General features: G+C 34.1%; 1 pseudogene; it reads right to left on the reverse strand.

Moving 5' to 3' along the window:
- Positions 1 to 12,272: 12,272 nt before the first annotated feature.
- LOC107615293 (alpha-galactosidase 2-like) overlaps positions 12,273 to 15,804 on the reverse strand; it is a 65,076-nt pseudogene continuing 61,544 nt past the window's right edge.

The raw sequence follows: 15,804 nt of genomic DNA on the forward strand, positions 1-15,804 counted from the left end.
AACTGAGTCGATGAAGTATGAGGTTTACAAAAGAGAATATTTTAAACCCAAGACAAAGCTCACAGAACTCAAGAGCACGATTAAAATACTTCCGAATACTTTGTTCACAAAAGAATCGAAAACTTGCAGAAAAATCATTTCGCAGTTTGGAAGAAAGTCAAGTAATAAACATTCTTCAAGAGAGTAACAAAAGCAATAACGTGGCTTTGCTTCAATACAATTTCTTGTTGAAGTAGATCATGTAGAGTTTTAAAAACAAAGTGCACACAAGTTTGGCTAAGAGCTAAAATATTTCCTCAAATATTCTAGAAAGGTAATTAGGTGCACAACTTAACCAAAGGCAATCATAAAACTCAGAAAAGAAATCAAATTCTTGTTCAAAAATTTCCAAAGTTCATATTCAAACAAGCGTGTATAACATTCACAGCAAGAGTGAAAGAGGAAGTTAAACTCTTTTAAAAAGAAACTCCGAGACAAAAATTTGCTTACAATTTGGTAAAGGAAATAAGTGGTGCATTACAAACGAACAAATTTCCACTAAACAAGGGAGATTTCCAAAACCTCATTTAAAATAGCGCATGCCAACTTTAAATTAATTTCGTCAAAATTGGGCAATGGTTTCAATCTCAATCAAGTAATAGAAAATAAATTCCATTTAGAATTTCTTCAAAGAGAATTCAAAACTTCTTGAAAAAGTGCAAAACAAGACTCCAAAAGTGTTCTTGAAATCACCATCTCAGAAGAACATTCAAGAAGTTTAAGATGTACTAAAAAGGAGTCAAGCCTTGCAAGAAAGGATCTTAAATAGTTCAAACAAGATCCACTAGGCATGAGACATCAAATAGGCTCTCAATTGATCCAAAAGAATACAAAAAGTCATAGAAAAGACAACTCAATCATTTATAATTTCTCAAGGATAAATTTTTTTTTTTTGACTAAAAACTCTTGTAAAGACAATGAGAGAATAAACGATACACGAAATTGAAACAAATCAAGCTGACTCACATAAGAGTGAGATTCACACAAGAGAAAAAACCAAGATCAATGGCAATATCCACAAAATGTAAAAGATCAGTTAAAAACAAGGTCAAACATGACATTCATGGAGATGGAAGATTTAATAGAGAATTTAGTCCGTTCATAGGAAGAAAGCTATGAGTCCAACACTTTCAAAAGAACAACCATGGCACAAACCATGTAGCATGCTCAATCAAACTCAAATCAAAATGAATTAAGTAAAGTTTATCAAACGAAACTCAACCGAGACAAAAGTGGTAAATCCTTTCTTTTCAAAATTTTGAAAAAATACCCAAATACATAATCAAATGAAGATGTGCATTGGAACCATAGTAAAGTTACTAGAAAGTCAATTTGTATTTTAAGTAGGTACAGTTCTATAAACCAGTAAAGGTACAGGCGAGGCATTAGAAATAAATAGTTGTTAAACTGTATAAGAAATCTTCAAAGTTCCACATATAGATAAGTGTATATCTAGTCAACAGCAATTTTTATAAAAATCCCAAAATTAGCTGTAATCACTGTCAAATAAGAGGAAAACTGAATCAACAAGTTCTCTAAGAATGAACTTGGAACCCAGAGTTAAAAGTCACAGCATATTAAGACAAGTTCAAGACTATATCAAAGAATACTTGAATCAAGAACTCAAACAGAGGAAGACAGATGCATCAAGGATTCTAAACAAGCATATGCACTTAAGATCATTCAAGAATGCATATGAATGGAGAAATAGAGTGGAAACATCAAATTACTTTTCAAGAGGAGTACCAAACAAGAACTTCAAGTTAGGATATGAAAGAACAGGTCGACTCGAACAGAATTCAAGACACACAACTGAATAGCCTCGAGAAAAAGTTTCTAACGTTCCCAAAACCCGCGATTCGCGTTACTCAAAACTCGTATATCATCTATGATAACCCATCAGTGCTTTCATATACATAATTCACTAGTATTAAGCCGGCCGAACTTAATATCAGGAATTATGCAATGCAAGACTAACAGCGTTAATCAATAGACCGTCATGTGCATAAAGCTCTAATTCTCGTCATTCGACAAGACCTAATACATGACAAACGCTCAGAGTATGCAACTGAAGCATAGTCAGTCCATTCCTCAGGCTCTACAGGAAGAACTGCTCTGATACCATAATGTAACACCCTAACTACCAAAGCTCACGCTTCCGGCTGCGCGACTCTGATAGGTCGGACATTACGACGACACTTATCTTATTTAATACTAAAATATGAGCCTGTTTGAAACTTTAAACCGCAATACCGCTCCCAAAGATACTTTCGTTCGATAACGTACATCCATAAATACCATACAACTTACAAAAACTCATAAAGGGTACATACATATATACACTTATATACATAGATAATATTATAAGCATTATCCAATACAATTCCTATCCCTCTTACAGAATATATCAAGATAAAGGCGAGGGTACAATAAACCATAACTAAAACAATACAGGGCATCACAACAACAATTAAATAAGCTCTTCGTAACTTCTGCGCCCATATCCTGAAAGGGGAAAAAATGTAGGGGGGTGAGAACATCATCCTCGAAAGGGTTCTCAGTAGAGGGTTTTTAGGAATTACTGTAATAGGATACATGAAGATAATCGCACCAGTGATTCATAACCGTCTTATGCCTCTTTTCAAAAACAACGGTTTACAATGAAAGTAAAGTCGGAAATCTTTTCAGAAAGAAGAACCGTTCAATTCTCAAAAACTCAAAAGCCTTTCAAAACGGTTTATCTAAGCGAAACCAAAATAGCCTTTCATATTTTATTCCAAACCAGAAACACAAGACCGAAATCAACCATCAGTTCATCTCATTCCAACCACGGCCCTAGGCCCAAACAATCCAACCAACAACCAATCACCACAATCCAACAGAGTCCCAGATGCAAACATAGATAGGAAGTTCAAGCACAAACAAACAGTTATTACAAGTAGAACAGTTAGCAATTAATCACATAGGCAAACCAAGTATAATATGCACACCCAACCAATGTCACACAAATGCATATGATGCATGCCTGTCCCTAGTGGCTGATGATATCATCTGTCGGTTATAGAGCCAACCCGACAAGTCCTGGTAGCTAACCATTGGACTGTCCCTCTGTCGTGCATCCCCAACTCGAGTTATACTCATCATAAACTTGATCATAATCATGATCCATATCCATCACCCTCACTGGTGAATACTTATCCATCACCATCACTGGTGAATATTTATGGGGGCGAGCTCATCCGGGCCTTTCACAGTGCCCGGCCACACTTACGACATAGGGTCAACAGAGTATCAAGTCTCGACCTGGAGCACGTGGTGGCTAGCCACTGCTACTACCCAGGGAAACTCGTATCTCAGATAGTGGAAGTGCAACATTCACATTTATCAATGATTCAGCATAAACATGCATTCAATCTCATCCATGGATCAACATCCATCTCAGCCATCCGGCTCACGGTTCAGTCCAGAACCAGCCAATATTCATATCATACACAGCCATTCTGGCTCACGGTTTAATCCAAAACCAACCAATATGTATAATCATACACAGCCATTCCGGCTCACAACAAGACAGCACTTCCACCATTCAACATCATTAAATTCATAAAGTCGGCATTTAAGCCATAAATCATTTTCTCAATTCATTTCACTTTGAAATCGAGTTTCAACTCTTTTCAGCCTTGGCTTTAAAGATCTCATTTCTCAAATCATCTCAGGCTCATAAGCCACTTTTACTCAAGGTAAATTCCCCTTTGAAAATAATGCCACTCTCGGCATCCTCTTTCCAAACTTCCATAACCATGGCAAGTTAAAGATTTATTTTGAAACATTCAAAATCATCCATTCAACAATGGGATTTTATAACAAAGTTTCTCGGCAGAGTCCCAAGTCTTTAGGGGAGAATAACATATCTCATTTCGCCAAATTCATTTAAAATCATTAAAACATTGGCTTTCTGATTTGAGTAAGAAAATAGGATCTAAGCCAAACCGAGTCACGTAATCTTTACTTCTTTCAAAACCATTTCCTTTACTTAAACAAAACCGGCTTCAATTCCATAATTAAATCTGAAGCGTTTCAAACTGATAAGAGAATCATTTTTGTTGTGTTAAACTAGAGTTCAAAAGATACTTTGAATCTTATTTAAAACGTCAAAATAATGAGGCTCATCAATCGAAATCCAATTCCTTTTAAAATCACGAAAACTCTCCCAAGGGACAATCTTTGTGTTTAATAGAGAAAAACATAAACCCGTTTTACCTTTTAAAACAGCCTCAAAGCAAAATTCTCTTTCGAATGACTTGTACCCAAAGACATACTGTTCTTCATGGAAAATAAGGAGAAATCATGATTCTCTTTTCAATAATTCTTTCAAAGCATAACTTCATTGCTTTCTTAATTGTTCTAAGCAAAGGTAATAAAAGAATCCATAATTTCACAATCCTCAAAATAGATAGGAAAGGCATTAAACTCAAAATTCCCCAATTAACATTTCAAATAAGGACTCGGATTCTATAGAAATTTCGGTAGCACCTCCCCTAAAACTTGGACTTTTGCCACCCGGTTCGGGTCCCAACTAAACCGTTTCTCATTCCTTTTCAACAGCTCAAAACCAGAAATCAATTCAAAAGCAAGCTAAATCCAACAGTCGCCTCAGTGGCATATCTCAAGGAAGCCATTTCAAAAATCAACTCAATATCAACCGATTTAACTCATTTCTAAAGCTCTAAAGAATCGGTTCAACAATAAATCATTTATCAAAACCAAATCAATTAAAGAAACCCAGGCTGAATTTCAAGAGTATTCTATCTTTCACATCATCAAAATAATTGACTCAATTCAAACCAATCCTCAACGGATTAAACTCATTTCAAATCTTTAAAGAATCAACTCCAAACATTACATTTCACAAGCCACACAACAATTCGGCCAAACCAACATCCATAGTCATTCGAATCAATCAAATAATACATAAGGCAGATACAATCGCCAAATACACAATATCTCACATCAGTACCCATATGTAATAATTCCAATAATAAACTATAGTTTTTGGAAAGCGCCCCTACCTCAAAACGCAAATTCCATAATCCAAACGCCTCATCAAGTCCATTTCCGCCTCAACCCGAACTGACGGCAACCAAATCCTCAGCTCCGCTTGTTTTCCTCAATAGAAGAAACAACCTCAACGCCACAAGTAAACTCGGATTCTAATCCCTAGAACCGTCAACATCATAAACACTTTATTACACGGAATTGAACACTAATGCAGGGCTTTCGAAACAAAAATACTGACTAAAAAGGGCTTTTCGAAATGAGCCTGCTTACCGCAACAAGGGAAGAACAACTACACCGAGTAGCGGCAGTTCCGATGGTGTTTCCAGCAACACCCGTGCCACCACCGGCGGTTGGAAATGCAGAGCCGCAGGTCCTCCGGCAGCGACAACGTAACATATGACAGCCCCTTTATTAAACACAATAGTTTCAGTGACAGCTTCAAACAAATTGAATTGGCGAAACTAAGAACCAGAAACAGGGCAAGCTCACCAGAAAGGCAGCGACCAGAAATTCTGGCAGCGGCAGAGCAATTCCGGCGGCATAAACCGCAGCAACGGCGCGGATCTCCCTTCCTCCAGCGGTGACGCAGGTGGCTTCCGCGGTGACGACACCAGCCACAACAAGGACGGCGGCAGTGAGACCCCTACAGCGACGAGTTTTCTGGCGACAGAACAAGCAGAACTGGCGACGACAAGGAGGCCCGGCGACGGCGACCCAGGCGGCGATGGTCTCCCCTGTCGCGCTCTCCCTCTCACTGCTGTGCAAACTCCCGTCTCCCTCTCTCTTCGTGCTCGCCGGCAGAGGCAAGATGGCGGCGACTCAGCAAGGATGAGCTCCTCTGGTTCGGTGACAGATGCGCGGCTCAGGCTCCAGGGACAGGACGGCGGCAGACCCTAGTAGCAGCGGCAGCAGGTGTGGCTTCGACAACACCCAAGCGCGGTGAGGATGCAGCAGAGCCTTGCGACGGTGACTGGCGGCGACGCTCCTCCTTCCCCTCTTCACCGCAGCTTAGTCCCCCTCTCCCTCTCTTCTACCCTTTCCCGACTCAGCCTCCCCTTTCTTTTTCTTTTCTTTTGTTCAAGAAGAAAAGCAAGCTGCGCTTGCTATTGCTGCTGGGTGAGGGAAACATTGTGGGTGTTACGGCTGGGTCTTGGGGGAAAATGGGTCGGGTTATGATTTTTAGGGTTAGGGTTTCATTTTCAAAAATTAAGGTTAGGGGTAAAATGGTAATTTCAAATGAAATTAGAGATAATATAGTAATTAGAAATAAATTCTAGTCCAACAATAATAATGTATAAAAATACTATTTGCTCCTCTATTTTTACAAATTATTTTTAATAAAATGTCCCAACCAAATAATTAGAAATAATATACTTAATTTCTTCATTTTCCAAAATAGCAGTAATAATATTTAAAATATTACTTATCTAATCCAATTCATATAAAATCCTTATTATTTCATAACTATCAACCTTATACTTTAAATATAGAAAATAATCCAATAATTATAAAATTGGATAATAACCATAACTTATCTCAAATCCAATAAATCAAAACTTGCCTTAATTATCTTTAATAAAATAATCTCTGAAATTAAGGCTATAAATAATTGTAGGATTTGAGACTTGATCATAATAAGACTTTTCAAAGATTCTGGGCCTTACATTATCCATATGTATTTACACAAGTAGGATATACTTCCAATACATATGTCTTGAAATAAACACTCTTGGACTCTCTTTGTAGTGTATTTGTTGGAATAAATGAAGTCTCAACTCAAAGTTGCTGCTGTTGTTGCTATTAGCTAGCTTTGGATTCAGCACTCATTCCATGGTTAGTGTCACTATTGACAATACATTTGGTTTTTGTAGAGCAATTGGTAATTGACTCTCTAATTGATGTAACTACACTAGAAGGATAACTTAATATTAATGATATTTAAGCATTTGTATTTGATATAGTAAGAAGTGTATTATTTTAGTGATTACTAGTTTACACCCTTTTGAAATTTTTTCTGTATCTTTCATGAGAATTGTGATTCATTTACGGGTAGTAGGCTATATTAATCTGTTTTTGACTAAATTGGCTTAACTTTGAAGCTTACAATTGTGTATTGAATTTAATTGGATTATCTTGTTTTGTGGTGATTTTATGGAATTTCTGAACCGAATTGGTGTTTAAGACTTATCTTTGAGTGTGTTTACTATTTTTGATATTAAAAAAATAAATTTTTAATTTGAGAGTATGTAAATGAGATGAGATTAATGAATGGTTTGAAATTAAAAATAAATAAATAATTACAGAGTTTGTGGAGGTTTGAAAATCTCACAAAATAGTTATTTTGTTAAATTAAAAAATTAATTTGTGGAGGTTTTAAACTGCCACAAAAGTGATAGTATTACTTTGTTGTATATGTAAAATGACTAAAATCATATTACTTTGTTGTATATGTATCAATTTTTTCCCACAAGTTTATGTACTAGTCATTCTACAAACATTTTATGATGAGTAAACATTTTTAAGTGTAAAATTATAAAAAAAATAAATTTCTTTAGAATAAAATTAATGTGATTAAGTGTAATTTACTTAGATGTGATTAAAAAATAATTGAATAACTATGTACCATAAAAAAATGATATTATTGAAGGATAAAATTAAAATTTATTTCTATGTATCGTTTTTGTTCCCAAAGTGTTTGTCCTATTTAAGTCCCTAACGTTTCAAAATCGTCTCAATTTTGTCCCGCCGTCAATTCCGTTAACAGATTCCTAACAGTAGGACAATATTAAGTCAATTTTGAAACGTTAAGGACTTAAATAAGACAATTCAAACGTTAGGGACAACTTTAAAACTTACCCCAAACGTTGGGAACAAAAACGATACTTAACTCATATATAAATACACGCAGTGATTGATGTAATAACTAATTTTTAGCTAGTATCCATGAAATATTTTAGAATAATATATAAAAGATGGTTATTAGTGATCAGGTCACTATAACTCGGTGGTTATAAGCTATAATTTGAAAATTAGATCAAAAGAACGTTACGATTTTCATGACTTATAAACAACCATAACTCGCATTGTTGCACATAACTCGGCCATTACAATCCGGTTCATCTCGTATTACTCGATAATTGCCACCTATAACTCGGAGAACAAGTCAAACAAATAGATATAATCATTCAAGTAAAATAGAAAAATAACTTCCTCGTACGTCATCCTAATAGCTCGAAGAAGTAATCAAAACAGACATTGGAACTTTAAACATGACCTCACTATAGCCCACATACGTTCTCACTAGCAACCAAATATATTTGAAAATGATAATATCTCCATAAGTAAATCTATATAAGGTAAATCAAGGTAAAAGATAAAATATATCTGAAAATTTAATACTCACTCACGTCACTCTCACTTTTTTCTTTGAAGTATTACTGACTTGAGTGTCAAAATACTTTTTGTAGTTATCCAACTCATCTGATGTTCTTTAGAGTTCGATGTATACCTCATTCGTGGAAAAGATAGGACATGTCTTCCCTTCTACGATGAGCTATCCCTTGGACAGACCCTTTTACAGCAAGAACAATTAGTTTAAGTCAGATAAACAGATACTAAAAATACCCGGAATCATTAAATTTGTGTAATCTATCTATTTATATTTCTAATATAAATTGTAATATGAAAAATTAATCTTAAGGACCACTTATAAGATTTAATTATTAAAAGAGTTTTCTATTTAAATTATTAAAAAAGGTCTATTTAAAAAAGTATATAAGAAGAAAGACGAAAATTTTATTATAAATAGACAATAATACTCTTTTGTTAGATTTCCCTATATTTCTCCTATCACAGGCTTGGTATGACAATTTTTTAAAGAGGTGTTTGCATTTTTCAAAAGTAGAAACACTACTTTATTTGTATTTGATAAATAAAGAAGTTTATGCGTTTGTAAAATTGTAGTTTTTTAAAAGTTAATGTGTTCTTTTTGAAAGTACTTAACGAGAAATTTTTTAAAGTTAACTTATGCTTGTCAAAATTAAAAAATTTAATATAATTTCATATACTAAAAATTCTGTATTTAGGAAGAAAGTAGGCTAAGCTAATGTAAACAATCATTTTTCCTCTATCCTTTTATGAAATTTATCGATTTTTAGAAATACTTAGCAACAATATAGAAAGATAAAGAAACATGCGACTATAGTGTGTGATTCACGTAAATAAGACCAATTAATCACTAGACCAACTTAGTTAGATTTAGTTATCATAAGAATTTATTCATGTAATTAACAAGACCATAAATAAAAATAATAAATTAATACCCTTGTTAGCATAACTAATATTATTGAATATTTTAACAAGGAAAAAATTTAAGAAAAAAAATTGAAATAAGTAATGTAATAAAACAAATATCATTAATATTAGAGAGACAATAATTAGTAATTATCTTATTTAACTTAATATGAATATTTTCATGCATATAACATCTACAATTATGCATTTATTATATTTAATATTTACTCAATTATTCAAATAGAAATTAAGAAATGCAAAATAAAGAATCTTTGCATAATAATAAAATATTTTTGTTCAAATATACAATGAATGGATGGAATTTAATATAAATGAAGAAATTAATTTCTATTTTTCAACTTGTTAATTTTTTATAATAAATTTTATAAACATCTTTTCCCCATTTATGAAAAAAATCTTCTTATTTAATGTATTTTGACTTGAAAAAATTTATTCAAAATTTCTGTTTATTGTCCTTCCATATTTGCCATGAATTACGTCAACATTTTTTTGTTCTTTGTAGAACCATTATAAATAGGATGATTGAAAAAACTTGAAACATCACAGAGTTTGTTATTCTTATGTATTCTCTAAATAGTTTTAGGGCTAATGACTTCTTTCTCTTATCAATGCCATTCCAAGAATCGTTGCTTGGTATCAATGATTTTTCAACATTATATACAGAGATGATGATAATGATCATGACAAAATCAAATCACTTCAATAAAGTACCAAAAATTTCTATTATTATACTTGAGGAGGTAATTATCCATATGATTTTTTTCTAAATTTAATTTTTTAGCTATACACAACATGTCGTATTACAAATAATATCTTGCCAGTGCCATGAACAAACTAAAATAGCTGGAGCAATATGCATGACTTATGTTTTTTCTTTTGAATTCAAGATGTGTTGCAGCTGAAGGAGTCCTTGCAATTCATTATCTCAAGATAAATGTGATGATGGTAGTGAAAGTGGTGGTGGTGGTGGAATTGTTGGAGGGAGGAGTAGATAATAATAAGTGAAGGTATAAAAATAAATAGATAAAATTAGAATATAAAAATGAATTTAGATAATAGAGATAAAATTAAAATTTATTTTAGAAAAATGTTACAGGATTATAAGAATTTATTATGTTTAGCTATCATTTTTAATTATAGCATCAATCTAATAATTCATTTAATTTGGTAATTCAACAATATATTTTAGTCTATATTTTTAAAGATCAATGCCTAGCTAATTAATAATTAAAAACAATAAATTCTGATCTTCTAATATATTCTTATTATTTTAAGTATTCAGGTAAAATTAGAAAGCATTTATGATTAGCTAATGATGAACATGTGGCTAGAAATGGAAAAAGAAAATTTTCAATTTGTTTAGGCAAAGATTTTTCTCATATCTACATATATTTCTCATGCAACTATATTACGTGATAAAAAAAATACATGAACATGCCAAATATGAAAGGCAATTAATGAAAATTTAGAATAAATTTTCAAGTCCAACTATTACATTAAGTTCCCGCTATTCACAGTATATTTTAATTATTTTTTGTTAAAATAACTTTAATGCATGATACAAGAATGTATTTATATGACTTGACTTTTATTTATAACTTGAGATATTGGTAATATATTATCAACGCAAAGACTAACAAACATTTTGTTTAATTACATAAGGGATTTTGCAACACAATCTTCACGTACAATATTTAAGAATGGAAAATTGTGGTCGTTAGCGAAGATAGATGGGTTTTTTTTTGTTATCTTTTCATCAAATCATTATGTGCATAGACAAAAAAAAAAAAAGAAATCATAATGCACATGAATCATTTTTAGCATCTTGAAGCAAAATAATATTACCACTATCTCCAAATCTTCAAACTTAGATCCAATATTCGATCTCCACTGATTGGATCCGTTCATCATATATTACATCTTTGATAAAAAAGGAAATAAAATAAATTTCAAATAAAATGAAATCATTCATAAAATTATAAGCTTATAATTAAAGAATCATCATAATTGGTATACCTTACAATTTAATGAAAATACTTAGAACATGTGTACATAGCATCATAGTACACTACAAGAAAACCATAATTTTGCTACGCTTTTAAAGCATGGCGAAAAGTGAAAAAAAGCGTAAAGATAGCTTTTTCGCTACGCTATTTGAGCAACCAGCACGCTTTTGAAAGGGTCACATCTGCTAGTATGCCGGTTGCTCTATTGCAATGCTTTTGGTGACTATGGCCACGCTTTTTTTGTCGCCACGCTTTTATCTATTGCCACGCTTTTAAGCGTGGCCGTATGCGAGAGGATATGGCTATGCTTTTAAAGTGTGCCAGTAGTTAGATACGGCTACGCTTTTAAAGTATGACAATAACGAGAGATATGGCTACGCTTTTAAAGGGTGCCAATAGCTAGAGATATGACTACTCTTTTAAAGCGTGCCAGTAGCTAGATACGGCTACGCTTTAAAAGCGTGCCAGTAGCTAGAGATATGGCTACGCTTTAAAGCGTGGAGAAAAGTGGCTATTGTATGGAATAGCGACGTTTTCAAAGCGTGGCTATAAGTTTGTTCAAGTTCAATTATTTTTTTTAATCTTCGTAATAAAACCTAACAAAATTCATAGATAATGTAAAATTTAGACAATATACAACCTTCATAACAATTTTAATTACGATTAACAATATAAAACCTTCATAAACTTGTACACCAAATATAGTGGTTGATAACATGACAAGCTCTAACAAAAAACCAAAGTCATAATAACTACCCATAACTTTGTAATACATGCATTACAATTCCAACAACTATTACATTATCTATTTCCTTTACATACTTAACTACAAATATGAAACTTCATGATTACTAATCATCCATTACAAATATGAAGCTCACATGCCTCCATATTGTTTGACATAAAAGAGTTGATCTCCAGAAGGATAGGGTTTGTGATAAGACCATATGTTGTTGGATCAATTTTTCGCAGATCCCCTCCATACATTAGGGGAGACTTTTGTAACACCCTACCACACAGGGCTTTACACCTAGGATGTAAAATAGAGGTGGCGAGGTGCTACGACCTCTAAAAATAAAATACATACATATAATAGTAGAAATAATATAATAAACTAGGAGCCTTGGAAAACGGGTAAACAAATTTTGCAAAAGAAAAAGCGCATCGCTCGAGGAAAAGAATTACTTGCGAGCTAAGAAACCTAAAGGTTCAAGATAAAAATAGACGAAAGAGTAACAAGAGTGCCAAGAATACAATGAAACTAGATCTTGACTCAGCCTGCGAAGCCAAGGTTGGCCGGAGAATATTTACATATATATATATATATATAAAATACAGAGAAAGGACCTTAGCCCTCCTATAACCTCTAAGGGGAACAAAATAATCAAGTATCTTGGAGAGCAAGCTAAGTACATATATACATATATAAGTAAACAGAAAACCCAAAATATCCCAGACTACTCTGCTTCAGGAAATCCAGACGCCTAGCGAGGAGCCTCTCAACCTGCATCTGAAAACAACAACACAGTTTGGGATCAGAACCGGAGGTTCTCAGCATGGTTAAGGTGCCACGCGTATAATAAATAAGGTCCTGGGAATGCCAGAGGCAATCTAAGAAAAAGCCATAATTAGGGGTAGGTAATCTAAGCTATTCCTAAACTTACTCAAATTCAAACCAAATATAACTAACAAACCTTTTTCACCCTTCCTCCGTTCCTCCGCCATCCATAAATCATGCAGAGACAAGCAAACAAACAATTTCACTCACAAGTAAGAAGCAGATAGTGCAAATAGCAAGGATAGCAGGTAGCAGGATATATATTCAATTAGGCAATCTCAGATAATGCATAGTAATCAAAACAAACAAATGCACATGATGCATGCCTGTCCTATGGCTGATGAGGCTCATCTGTCGGTTATCCAACAAACCCGACAAGTCCAAAAACCTTAGACTGTCCCCCATCACGCATCCCCATGAGTCTATGCATAGATTTCACATTCATATATCATTCAAATCACTCACTGGGGCTATCCATACCCGAGAATTTATACGTGACTGGTCACCCTTACGACGTAGGGTCAACAGAGTATCGAGATCCAACCTGGAACACGTGGTGGCGAGCCACAGTTCTGTTACCCAGGGAAACTCATATCTCAGATATCATTCATAAGCCATTTCATATTTATAATCAATATATCATCATTTATCAAGCCATGGCATTAAACTTCCTTTAACATTCTCATCTTCTTTATAAAACTCCTTATTTTACCACTTACTTCACCCCCAAGTTATCTTATTTTCCTAGCTTCAACTAGCTATTGGTCTTAGTACCAGACCTTAAGTCTAAAAGGGAGAAAATGAAGGTTTAAAAGTGGAAATTTGGTATGAAACAGCCAAAATCCAGTTTTGCAGCAGGCAGTAGTCATACGTACGCGTATGCCACGCGTACGCGTGGAGCATACAGCAAGTCATGCGTACGCGTGATCGTGCGTATTAGCTTTTCACGCGCGCGCATGGCTTCTCGGGCATACGTCGCTAAAATGCCACGCCACGCGTATGCGTGGATGGACGTTTTCCCAAAATGCAGAATGCCCAGAAAGCTACATAACCAGTTTTTAACCTGCATTAATCCAGTTTCATACACCAATTTTCTAACGTCCATAACTTGCTCTACAAAATTCCGTTTTTCACAAAATTGATATCGTTTAAATGCTTGTAAAACCATCTTTCATTTAAAATAGATCACATTTCCATCCAATATTTGAGGAGCAAGTTATGGACTTCCAAAGTTCATTAAAATCCACATTTTACCAAAAACATACCAACCCCACTTTTGCCAAACTTACTTATCATCACTCACAAAATTTGCATATTTTCCATATATTAAGCCTTATTCCATTAATACTATTCACCAATACATTCATATTCACACCAATACAGAAAACTCATGCAATAGTCATAAATCCACCCTTTCCAACCATAAGCTTCCATTTCAAGAATTCATTAACCTATTTCCTTCATCCATTAATAACACTCATAAATCACCTTTAACTAACTCAACAAGCCATAATCACCAAATTCCATTAACATATATCAGTGTCATCATCCACCTTTCTTTAACAATTCCAAAAGCACATATATATCTAACAATGTCAACATCTCATACTCATAATTTTTCATCACAAACTCAAGCATTAATATACCCAATATCATCATAAAGCTAACCATTTAATGCATATAACTACTTCAACTTATCCTATAAGGCACTAGCCTTAGTTTTCACACAACCTTACATATTAAACACGCGAAACCTAAACCATACCTTGGCCGATCACTTTATTCAATCTAAGGCAGCCTCACAAGCAAGAACACAGCCCCCAACGCTCAAAGAAACCAGCCACAAACCAAGCTTCAATCACCCATAAGCCTTCAAACACTCACTTTTCACTTCCAATGCATATATATGGGCTTAATTTGTACCTAATACACACATATATATACCTTACCACTCCCACACACGTAGCAACTCAAATCTAGTAAGCTCCACAAGCTAAATCGAGCCTAAAACACCAAAATTGAACAATTTTCAACATAATTGTTCATGAATTTTCAAAATTGGGGGAAGCTGGCTGAGAAGGAAATAGTGATTTACCTACCAAATTGTTCCTTGGGTTTTGTAGAGCTCGTTGCGGTGAACGCGTAGTCACAAACGGTTCGTCAATCGGAACTCCGGATCAAAAGTTATTGAGAGATGAAATTGAGTGAGGGTTTGGAAGCTTACCACATGTTCTTCCCCCTCCTTTGCATCCTCAGCGTGTTTTACATGCTGGAAGGAAATAAAATAAGCTTCAGTTCATTATATATAATAAGTTGGTTGGGCCCACGGGCCTAGTTCGGGTCTGGTTCGACTGGTTTGGCCCGTTCGGCGCAATTTTGGGCCAAATTCTTTGAAATTAGTGTCAAAATTCTCGTTTTAAAGAGCTCTATCCTATTTTGATATTATTTTTGCATTTTTAATTTTCCTAATTAAAATTCAATTTATTGTCTAATTATTTACGGATTTTAGCGGGGTTTACATCCTACCTACCTAATTAGGAATTTTGCGCTCAAAATTCAGATTCAGTTATCTGAAAAGAGGTGTAGGTAGTCCTTCGGTATAGTCAGAGTTTCTTGAAGCTGACCCCGTTACTCGAAACGTCCATCTCCTTTCATTTAAACTGGCTTAGGTTGTAAGAGATGAATTTGTTTTAGAAGCGTGTTTCAGAAGTTACGAGATATGGAGTACGTTGAATAGGTTCAAAAGGTACAGTAGAAAATTATTTGGTACGCCACTAACTATCAATATTCTCCAAAAATTGAAATGATCTAACTTAGCGGGGTTTAACT

The sequence above is a fragment of the Arachis ipaensis genome, chromosome B9 (genome assembly GCF_059453495.1).
Source record: "Arachis ipaensis isolate K30076 ecotype BB chromosome B9, ASM5945349v1, whole genome shotgun sequence".
Taxonomy (NCBI): Eukaryota; Viridiplantae; Streptophyta; class Magnoliopsida; order Fabales; family Fabaceae; genus Arachis; species Arachis ipaensis.